The sequence below is a fragment of the Schistocerca gregaria genome, chromosome 5 (assembly GCF_023897955.1).
Source record: "Schistocerca gregaria isolate iqSchGreg1 chromosome 5, iqSchGreg1.2, whole genome shotgun sequence".
NCBI lineage: Eukaryota > Metazoa > Arthropoda > Insecta > Orthoptera > Acrididae > Schistocerca > Schistocerca gregaria.
The window spans coordinates 414584754-414597266 of record NC_064924.1 but is presented as its reverse complement, the minus strand read 5'-3'; positions in this window follow the sequence as shown (position 1 = coordinate 414597266).

The following is a 12513-nucleotide window of genomic DNA, read 5'->3' as shown; positions in this document are numbered from 1 at the left end:
TTACCAACAGCAGCCAGGTAACCCGCCAACACATGAACTACTGGGCTACTGAAAACCGCAGTTCGCTTAGTCAAGTGGAACGTCAACGTCCATGGAATGTGAACGTGTGTGTGATAGTGAAACATCAACTCATAGGTTCATTTTTTACACACAGAACACTGAACGTGCGCAAGTACTGCAGCCTCCTGATAGATCATCTTTCGCTGATTCTAGAAGACGTTCCTCTGCAGACTAGGAGGAACCTGTGGTACCAACATGGTGCCTGTCCAGCCTATAGTACACCAGGCACTACAGCATGTCTTCACGATTGTTTCCAAAAATCGGACGTGTACACTGGTTGGTCCGTTCTCTGGATTTGACCCTTGAAGACTTTTTCTGAGGGGAAAGCTGTAAGTCGCTGTCTACAAGGACATGCCAGCGACACCCAATGAGAAACAACCATGTATTACTGCAGCCTGCTCGGACATCTTTGCTGAAATGCTAGCACATGTGCAGCACTCGCTTCGTACCAGATTGGAAGTGTATGTTGCTGTTTTACATGCAATCTTTTTGAACACAAACTGTGATGGCCAGTTGTCTCTTTACTGTCAGAATCCACCTAACTAGTGTACGGACCTGTCTTGCTCTGTAGTGTGCGTTACCACAATCCCGTCCGATCACTGAAGTTGTCTGGCTTGGCGAGCACTTGGATGGATCACTGCCCGGGTCTTCCGAGCAAGACGAGTGCACTCAGCCCTTGTGAGGCCGATTGATAAGATACCTGATTCAGAAGTAGCGTCGGCACTTTCCACGAAAACTAAAAACGGCCAGGATAGCGGTTGCTGACCACATGCCTCTCTGTATCCGCATCCGGTGACGACGAACGGCTGAAGATGACACGGCGGCCGGCCAGTACCATTGGGCCTTCAAGGGCTGTTCCGAAGGTGTCTGTTTTTGTGTTACCACAGGTATTCGACAAGTGTCGGTGCTGTAACTTTTCAAAATACGATACGTTGTAAATGACTCGCACTAGAATGCTCCAACAAACAACACTCACATTCGAATTTACACTATTGTTAGTTTGTTAACTACAGTATCTAGGCAATGTGCCATTTAAAAACGTATATGTTTATACAGCGAATACACTTTCTAAGTATTATTACAATCTGTTGATTCGCTAACAATACGAGCCTCAAGTATCAATCCATAATGTGAAAAATAAAAAAAAATGAACATCGGTAGCACCTTTAACATATGGGTGAATCATTAAAACGTTCACCGGAAATATTCCTGAAATGGAAGGTGTTTTTCACATATATACACTCCTGGAAATGGAAAAAAGAACACATTGACACCGGTGTGTCAGACCCAGCATACTTGCTCCGGACACTGCGAGAGGGCTGTACAAGCAATGATCACACGCACGGCACAGCGGACACACCAGGAACCGCGGTGTTGGCCGTCGAATGGCGCTAGCTGCGCAGCATTTGTGCACCGCCGCCGTCAGTGTCAGCCAGTTTGCCGTGGCATACGGAGCTCCATCGCAGTCTTTAACACTGGTAGCATGCCACGACAGCGTGGACGTGAACCGTATGTGCAGTTGACGGACTTTGAGAGAAGGCGTATAGTGGGCATGCGGGAGGCCGGGTGGACGTACCGCCGAATTGCTCAACACGTGGGGCGTGAGGTCTCCACAGTACATCGATGTTGTCGCCAGTGGTCGGCGGAAGGTGCACGTGCCCGTCGACCTGGGACCGGACCGCAGCGACGCACGGATGCACGCCAAGACCGTAGGATCCTACGCAGTGCCGTAGGGGACCGCACCGCCACTTCCCAGCAAATTAGGGACACTGTTGCTCCTGGGGTAACCGTCTCCATGAAGCTGGGCTACGGTCCCGCACACCGTTAGGCCGTCTTCCGCTCACGCCCCAACATCGTGCAGCCCGCCTCCAGTGGTGTCGCGACAGGCGTGAATGGAGGGACGAATGGAGACGTGTCGTCTTCAGCGATGAGAGTCGCTTCTGCCTTGGTGCCAATGATGGTCGTATGAGTGTTTGGCGCCGTGCAGGTGAGCGCCACAATCAGGACTGCATACGACCGAGACACAGGGCCAACACCCGGCATCATGATGTGGGGAGCGATCTCCTACACTGGCCGTACACCTCTGGTGATCGTCGAGGGGACACTGAATAGTGCACGGTACATCCAAACCGTCATCGAACCCATCGTTCTACCATTCCTAGACCGGCAAGGGAACTTGCTGTTCCAACAGGACAATGCACGTCCGCATGTATCCCGTGCCACCCAACGTGCTCTAGAAGGTGTAAGTCAACTACACTGGCCAGCAAGATCTCCGGATCTGTCCCCCATTGAGCATGTTTGGGACTGGATGAAGCGTCGTCTCACGCGGTCTGCACGTCCAGCACGAACGCTGTTCCAACTGAGGCGCCAGGTGGAAATGGCATGGCAAGCCGTTTCACAGGACTACATCCAGCATCTCTACGATCGTCTCCATGGGAGAATAGCAGCCTGCATTGCTGCGAAAGGTGGATATACACTGTACTAGTGCCGACATTGTGCATGCTCTGTTGCCTGTGTCTATGTGCCTGTGGTTCTGTCAGTGTAATCATGTGATGTATCTGACCCCAGGGATGTGTCAATAAAGTTTCCCCTTCCTGGGACACTGAATTCACGGTGTTCTTATTTCAATTTCCAGGAGTGTATATATATATTATAAGAAATCCGATCTTATGATATATATACCCTAAGACACCCCACCACTGTCCAGAACGCCCCAAGACACGTTTTCGCTGATCATCAGGGCTCAATTCGTAGTGGGATTCATCGGTGAAGACAGTACTATTCGAGTCAATGAGATTCGAGGCCGATGACATGTCTCGAGATGTCCCAGTGGTCCGATGCCAACCTCTAGCTCGCCCTCAAAACGGCCCAGCATTCAGGAGTGATACTCTAGGATGGCATTTCATTTGATAGCAGGACCCCTTTGGTTGTCATCTGCGGCACACTTGCAGCACAGTTAGTACGTCGACGATACTATACGTCCCATTCGTTGCTCTTCATGATAAGCCATACTGGGCTTGTAATTGTAGCAAGATAATACCCACACACACACACATACACGACAAGAGTTCTGCTGTCTGTATCCATGCTTGCCAAACCTTACCTTGGCCAGCAAGGTCGCTGGCTCTCTTCCCAATGGAGAACGTATGGAGCATTATGGGAAGGCTCTCCGACCAGCTAGGGATTTTGACTATCAAAAGCGCCAATTGAACCAACACATTATTGATTTGCCCAATTGGTGAAGCTCTTTCTCTTGAATGAATCATTCATTTTTTCTGAAATTGTATTCATTTGTTTGTACATGTGCATCATGTCTACCGTCTTCCATTCCATTATCTCGAAAAAAGTAGAATAGATAGTGAGGTAATGAAAGACAAACAGGCGCCTATCACGAGAAACCACTACCATACTTTCTCGTCACTTATCAGTCCATCCTGTCAATGGACGAATCCTGGCCGAAATACGACAGGAGCACAGGTGGCGTACTTCATGCCACCTTCCGACCCAGGGGTTTCTGGCCCAGCCGCCCCTCCTTACTAGAGTGCTGTGGCTTCTCTGTGGACCCGCACTTTCGGCCGGAACCTATAGAAGACTTGAGGGGTCGTCGTGGTGAGTGTTGGAAATCGCGGCTGGCCGTGAGCAGATCGTCTGGCATCGAAACCAGCTCCGGCTGCAGCTGTCCGCAGCGCCTCTCCCACATAGCCTACTAGGGAAATGTTGTTCAGTCACAGGTGCAACAAACTTGTCATCAGCATGATCTCAGCCTCAGTCAACATCTATGGCACTCTAGCGTATCCATGTCAGCCAGTTATGGGAGACAGTAGAGGTCGAAACATTTCCATCCCTTACTCACTTCCAGCACCTATCAACATCACTTGTGATAAATCACGAATCTAACATAGTGGTGAAAATGAATACACACATGAACACGCATACTTCTGGGGATGGAGCCACATTCAGCCTTTGCACGACCTCTGGCAGCCAGTCACCCGCTGACTGGTCCAGAAACCACGACGATGGTGTATGATTGGTGAATGCAGCTATCTGAGCCAATTGTCGCGGAACCGGCCGATAATGGCGCAGAGAGGCCGTGGGAAACTTTAGCGAAAATCCCCACACCTACACGCTGCGTGGATGGACAACAGATAATATATTTAGAGCCAACTCCAAGAATACTAATCTGCGAACCAGCCCCCAACGCAGCCATTGAATGTCAGACGTATGCAGAAGAATCACTCCGTCATCAGGCCCCAAGCGGCCCAACAGGACTATCCGACCGCCGTATCGTCCTCAGATGAGGATGCGGATAGGAGGGGCGTGTGATCAGCACCGCTCTCCCGTTCGTTATGATGGTTTTCTTTGACCGGAGCCGCTACTATTCGGTCGAGTAGCTCCTCAATTGGCACCACGACGCTGAGTGCACCCCGAAAAATGGAAACAGCGCATGGCGGCCTGGATAGTCACCCATCCAAGTGTCGGTCAATCACGACAGGGCTTAACTTCGGTGATCTTACGGGAACCGGTGTATCCACTGCGGCAAGGCCGTTGCAAGACGTATACAGAGGGTGGGAAAAAATGGAAAACCAAACACGATACATTAGCATTCTATTACCACGTAGCAGAACCGTTGGTATTCAAAACAACATTCAGTCGCCCAGGAATGGATAAATATAGGTCCTGTATGATTTTCAAGGGAATCTTACGTCGTTTATACTGCAAAATAGAGACAAGTTCAGGTAACAATGATGGAGGTGGACAGCGACCACATACCCTTCTTTCCGAAGAAGACCACAAACGCTAAATAATATTTAGATCTATTGACAGTGTTGGCCAGAGGAGATGCAACAATTCATCTTCGTCCTCACAAAACCAAATCTGCATTATGCGAATGGCCCTACCGTCTTGGAAAACTTCATCACCGTTGAGGAGCAAACATTGTACCATGGTATGGAACCAATCAGCCAAAATGCGACCTTCCAGAGTAACCAAGGTGTCCATGCAATGCCACGATATGGCTGTTAAAATCGTCACTGAAGCCCCGCCATGTTTCACTGTCCGCACGTAATGTCAGCGAGAAGTTGGGAACAGCGTGAAACAAGACTCATCGTAACAAATGACTTTCTTCCATCTCTACATAGCCAAGGATTAATGGGTTCAACACCAAATTTTCGTATTACGGGCATTGCATCAATGATGAGTAGTTTTGGAATTCCACCTCACCCTGCAATGTCCTGCTTGTGGACCCGACGTCAGTTCTGCAGTGCCTTTAGTGCTGTCGTCCTCTGAATTTTCGTCACAATCGTCTTTAGCAATGGTCCGTCATAACCACTCAACACACATTTCTGGCAGCGTTGTGATTTAGCTTATTATGTTTTCCTATTTCCCTCCATGTTATATAAATCTTCTTCGATACCATTCCTCTTGAAACATCAAAAACTTTGGGTATCCCAGTTACCCAAACACCGACCGTACGGGCATCAACAATTCGTCCACATTCGAATTAACCTAGTCAGAATTCACTCATGACTATGCACTTGAAATGTAACGAGTTGCCGTTTGTGGGCAGATACAACAGCTCAACTTACAGGCTCCGATAGCATCTTGATTTATTTTCAAGCAAGTATTTCTCGCATTGTTTCCATTTCTTTTTCTTTATTGTGATTTCATTTCCCTGTCCCATATGGGCAGGGGAGGGCTGTCAGCGGCAAAATCCGCCGCTCTTCAGCCCAAGTGACACGACAACTAATAGAAGAATATGATGTTACAGATAAGGCAATAAAAAAAGGGCACATAAAACAGAGTAAGGGGAGATAATGGGGGTAATAATACACTGACATGGAGATGTTCATGGGTGGACAATTAAAAAAGTCGACATAAAGTTAAAAAACACAGTTGAAGATTTTTAAAACACAAAGAAGGCACTGAAGGCACACGCACAAGTTAAAATTCGGCCACAGTATTAAAAAAACTCCAGAACAACACACTTTAAACCCACTTGGGGCACACACGAGGAAGAATAAAACAGCCAGTTTGGACCTGCCGAGAGAGAGGCCAGAGAGGATGGAGAAGGAGGGGAGAGCAAGGTGCAGCAGGGGAGGGGGCGTGATGAAAGGAGTAGGGGTGTCAGAGGGTACACCAAGAGGCAGGAGACTGGTGGGGCAGGAGATGAAGAGGGAAGAGAAGGCAGGAGGCAATGCACAGACACTGAAGGGGAGAACAAGAGAGGGAGGGGGAGTAGGAGGGGAAAGCCGCTCAGGAGAAGGGAGGGGGAGGAGAGGGAGCCCTGAAGAGGTGGCAGGAGGAAGATGGGGTTAGAGTTGGTAGGAAGCGTAGATGTCAGGGAGAAGCTCATCATCCATGAGGGGTAGACGGTGGAAGTTGCGTTGGGAAAGGAGGTGGAGGGTGTGGAGATGGAGAGGGGGTGGGACACAACGGTAAAGGCTCACCAACGGACTGGAGGTGGAGAGGAAGGGAGTCACCAGGGGCGTGAATTGTTTCCATTCTTTTGTCTAACCCCCTATAGTCACATGCTTTGCTCAGTTAAGCACAGAGCACAGAATGACAGCAGATGTCTTAATAGCTAGGAATACATGAGCAACGGCCTGAGTCTACACCCAATGCTATTACGAGGGTTGCCCAGAAAGTAAGGCACTGCATGTTTTTCTTTTTTCTCAGCTTAAAACAATGCTACGAATGTGAAACGTTATGTATGTATTATATGAAGTCTCCTGAGTGAGCGCTCCATGTTTCCGTCACTTCCGGCAGATAACGTAGCTATAGTACAGTTTCAAAGTGGCGTCTGTAGGTGATGTATTGAATTTTTCACTGCAGAGAAAAGAACTGTGGGGAATATTCACAAACACTTGTCCGAAGTCTATGGAGCATCCGCTGTCAACAAAGTACAGTTAGTCGTTGGGCACAGAGGGTGAGGTCACCGGAAGTTGGTTCGGAGGAGCTTCACGGTTTGCAACGGTCGGGGAGACCATCCTTGGCTGTCACACCTGATGTGTTGCAGCCAGCTGATGTAGTCATTCTCGAGAACCGACGCATTACGGCTCGGCAGTTGGCGCTGCATTTGCCAATCAGCAAAGGAAGTTCACATGCTGAAACACTGGATCCACCACCAGAACAAGGATTGATACCGACAGGACATACACGCTCTTGTTTCACGCTGGAGGAAGGCCATAAAACGAGATTACGTGGAAAAATAGGGAATGCAGATAAAACACCATTCTTTCTTGTGTGTAATTCTCATTATGTTCAATAAGGAATTGAACTTTCTGGGTAAACCTCATAGTATAGCACTTAGCATCTGTCAGCACACTTTTTCGGTGTCACGTTACAGCTAATGCAATTGTGCATGTCATACTCGAGGAGAGCTCTGGAGATAAGGAGAATGGGGAGGGGAAAGAGGAGAAGGAGATGGAAGATCGGCCAGTTTTGTTACAATGCTCTCGAGAAAGAGCCAGTCACAATGCGCTAAAGTATTCATCAATCATACGCTGTTGCTCTAAGCCAATCGAAATCAAGTCCTCCCCTCCTCCCTCCCAACCGAAATCCATATTAACTTTATTGTAAAGATCCATTTCGAGTATAGTGACACATCCACAATAAGGTTTCACAGTGATCCAGGAAATAATTGTTTTGTTATAAATCCAGTCACCGATTTCAAAAATTTATTAACCATTTCAGTCAGATATGACCATTTATAGACCTGAGTCAACCCAATATGTCACAATATTCGTGTAACTGCGTATATAGATGATACAGTCGCATTAATTAGCCATACAAGCTTCGTCACAGAATCTCATACTTTTTCTGAGTGCCCTGGGCACTATTACGCCAGATACATACTGGGTTTTATCAAGTCCGAAAATTGTCCGAGCTGACTGAAATTAATTCCATGGTTACAAATTTTTATGATCCATGACGGGATTTATAACAAAACAAAGATCCACTTGTCCCTCATTCGAAGACGTACATTACAGTTAAGTACCTTCTTAGTGCAGGTCCTCATGTGCTTAATTGACGAGATACTTAGGTTAAGTAAAGAAAACTTTAACAGTTGTATTTCCTGCAAGCATTCAACAGGTAAATGTATTCTCAGCCGTGAGAGGAAGAGGTTCAACTGATTTTTCCCCTGTACCAACGTGTTTAAAGTTCTGGTCCGAAATGCAGCCTCCACTATTACTATGGGGTAAAGTTAGTCTTTCCCACCAATTCTATCTTCATTCTCCACTCATCCTTATTTTTCACTTCCAGTGTCTCCACTCTTTTGATCCCATTGCCTCTGTCTCCAACCCTCTCTTTTTCTCTTTTACTGCCATTGCCCCTCACTAACCACCAATATCTCCTCCCACTGCTATCTCTATCAATAAACCGTGATTTCCCTCAAATATAGTCTTCCCCCTTATGTATTTTTAAACAAAAATTGTAACAGAACAATTAGCGGTTTTGTTTTCTTCCTCGAATTTTGTTTTAACAGAAAATGGGAAGGCAGTTTTGGTGGGACACTGCATTATGATTAGAACACTACTAAGGAATCTGAGTTATCCGAAACATTATAATTCACTCGCTTGGTTATTAAAACTGCGGAAAGTATTCTCATTAAAGCTACTATCCTCACAGCTCCGTCAGATATCCCACATACCAATGATACAAACAATTTTCCCTCTCATTTAAGCGAATTCAACTAACAATCAATGTTTCGTTTGCAACAGTAATAAACAAAGCATAAGGGAGAGGGTGGAGCGGGAGATGGACAGAGGGGAGGGGCAATGAAATGGTCATCGAGAGGGGAAGAAGGAGAGGAACAGAGAGAAAGAAAGGAGAAAATGGAGAGATACAGTGGGAGGAGATTATTGACAGAGAGATGGGGAGATGAAGATGGACAAAAAGAGGGATGAGGAACAGATGGACAGAGAAAGGGGACAGAATACCCAATTCCAAAACATGTTTAGTAATTCTGAAGAACTGCCCGGTTTGCTAGTTATATATACATGCATATACAATATATATTAAAATAATATGTAGCCTTCGTCCATCCAAGCAGTTATTAAAGTGTTGTACAGCTTTGTGAGAACTTTGCAAACAAAGTTTGCCTTTATATACTGTAGATATATATATTCATAAATTGCATGTATTAAAAATATATAGCCAACGTCTGTTCAAATGTTTATTAAGGCATTGTGTAAAAAATTTTGACATTTCCTCTTTTGTATATGTTCTACATTGGTCCAAAAATTTGATAACTATTTGTTTGGAAATTTGAAATAAATCAATGAAGAATTATTCAAGATTTTTGGTAATAATGGTTCCCCATTACATATTACATTTACATTTGTATACCATATGTATCAAGAACATGCATAGTCAATGTCTGTTGCAACATTCATTACGGCATCATGTAAATATTTCAAGTAAATTAGTAAAGAACTTTTCATGATCATTACTACAACACTTTCAATGTTATATGATATATGTATAGTTACGTATTATATACATTAAAAAATACTATGCCCATTCAAATGTTTATTAACCACTGTGTAAAAATCTGAAGTAAATTGATCAGAAATTTTCGAGATTCTTGCTGACAGTTTCCCCTCTATATAGTATATACATACTTTATACCATATGCATTAAAATATATGTAGCCTATGTCCATTTAAAAGTTTAATACAGTAATGTGTAAACGCCTGAGCCAAACAAGTCCAGAAGTTTTCCAGATTTTTATCGACAACGCTGAAAGATATGCACCATATATCTTTCTGAACAGCTATTAGAGCACGGAGCAAAACTTTGAAACAAGTCACTGACAAATCTTTTGAAACATTTTTGCTAACAGTGTTTCCCTTTTATATAGTACATATGTATATATATGCCATGTATATTTAAAAAATGTGAAGCTTATGTCTGACTTAACGTTTATTAGGAAATCATATAAAAATGTCAAGTAAATCGGTCAAGAGCAGTTCAGAACTTTTGGTAAAAATATATTTATAGCCTATTACATTCTTTATTTGTGTAGCCATATTGTCCATAGCCGCTTTACAATTCTTGAGTTAGTTCTTGTACAGCACTATGCATATCTTATGTTTTTCACAGCACTCTTTTTCACACATGACTGTTTTCTGTTGAAACCTTCCCGTCTAATATTGGATGAACGTTTGCTTGCTGACTGAACGCTGCGTCTCTTAAAATCTTTTAACTGCTGCTCTGTCAAGACTACCTGCTGATTATTACGACGAAACATAAAATGTGTTGTCGCCGTGGCCCTCAGTCGTTACCTGAGACTGATTCTTACCTTTAATTATTTATACTGGATCGCCATCTGACTGCTACAGCAAACTGTGGAATGAATATACTTACTTCTCTTTAACATAATTATAAGCTGCTGGTGGAGTTTCATAATACTTTGTGACTGGAATTCTTTAAGTTGAAGTTAATTTAGATTAGATAAAAGCTGAAGCTCAGTTTAGACTTTTCTTTTAAGATAACAATAAATTCCGTAAAGCATTTACGTGAATGATTTTGGGATAGAAAATTCTTAATGCATTTAATCTGGTAGAAGTTAACTATATTCTGAGAACGATCTTGACAAACAATTACAAGGGGTATAGTTCTTTACAAAAATTCTTAAAAAGTAGCGTTGCGCTACATACCTAATTTTCCATCAAAATTACATAACTATATTCTGAGAACGATCTTGACAAACAATTACAAGGGGCATAGTTCTTTACAAAAATTCTTAAAAAACTAGCATTGCGCTACATATAGCGAGTGGCTGGCGAGCACACCGCTTCTTTCAAAGTGTTGGGAGCTCCAACGTTAGGCGGGTGATGGAGCCCCTTAGGGAAATAGCGGAAAGGTCGGGGAAGAAGGCCAGTGTTCACTCTGTCTGCTTGCCGGGGGGTCTCATCCGAGATGTGGAGGAGGCCCTACCGGCGGCGATAGAGAGCACTGGGTGCACCCGACTGCAAATTGTTGCTCATGTCGGCACCAATGACTCTTGCCGTCTGGGTTCAGAGGTCATCCTCAGTTCGTACAGGCGGTTGGCGGAGTTGGTGAAGGTGGAAAGCCTCGCTCGCGGGGTGGAATCAGAGCTAACTATTTGTAGTATCGTTCCGAGAACCGATCGCGGTCCTCTGGTTTGGAGCCGAGTGGAAGGCTTAAACCAGAGGCTCAGACGATTCTGCGGAGAGCTGGGGTGCAAATTTCTCGACCTCCGCTATCGGGTGGAGAAATGTAGGGTCCCCCCTGAATAGGTCAGGCGTGCACTACACGCCCGGAAGCGGCTACGAGGGTAGCGGAGTACGTGTGGAGTGCACATGGGGTTTTTTTAGGTTAGAGAATTCCCTCCCTAGGCCCGACAAGACGCCTCCTGAGACGCGGCAAGGCAGGAGTAGGCAAAATGCAACAAGGAATAACAATATTAATGTGCTAATAGTAAACTGCAGGAGCGTCTATAGAAAGGTCCCAGAACTGCTCTCATTAATAAACGGTCACAACGCCCATATAGTACTAGGAACAGAAAGTTGGCTGAAACCAGACGTAAACAGTAATGAAATCCTAAACTCTGATTGGAATGTATACCGCAGAGATAGGCTGGACAGTGAAGGGGGAGGCGTGTTTATAGCGATAAGAAGTGCAATAGTATCGAAGGAAATTGACGGAGATTCGAATTGTGAAATGATTTGGGTGAAGGTCACGGTTAAAGCAGGCTCAGACATGGTAATTGGATGTCTCTATAGGCCCCCGGGCTCAGCAGCTGTTGTGGCTCAGCACCTGAAGAATAATTTGGAAAATATTTCGAGTAGATTTCCCCACCATGTTATAGTTCTGGGTGGAGATTTTAATTTGCCGGATATAGACTGGGAGACTCAAACGTTCATAACGGGTGGCAGGGACAAAGAATCCAGTGAAATATTTTTAAGTGCTTTATCTGAAAACTACCTTGAGCAATTAAACAGAGAACCGACTCGTGGCGATAACATATTAGACCTTCTGGTGACAAACAGACCCGAACTATTTGAATCAGTTAATGCAGAACAGGGAATCAGCGATCATAAAGCGGTTATTGCATCGATGATTTCAGCCGTAAATAGAAATATTAAAAAAGGTAGGAAGATTTTTCTGTTTAGTAAAAGTGACAAAAAGCAGATTTCAGAGTACTTGATGGCTCAACACACAAGTTTTGTCTCAAGTACAGATAGTGTTGAGCATCAGTGGACGAAGTTCAAACCCATGGTACAATATGCGTTAGATGAGTATGTGCCAAGCAAGATCGTAAGAGATGGAAAAGAGCCACCGTGGTACAACAACCGAGTTAGAAAACTGCTGCGGAAGCAAAGGGAACTTCACAGCAAACATAATCATAGCCAAAGCCTTGCAGACAAACAAAAATTACGCGAAGCGAAATGTAGTGTGAGGAGGGCTATGCGAGAGGCTTTCAAT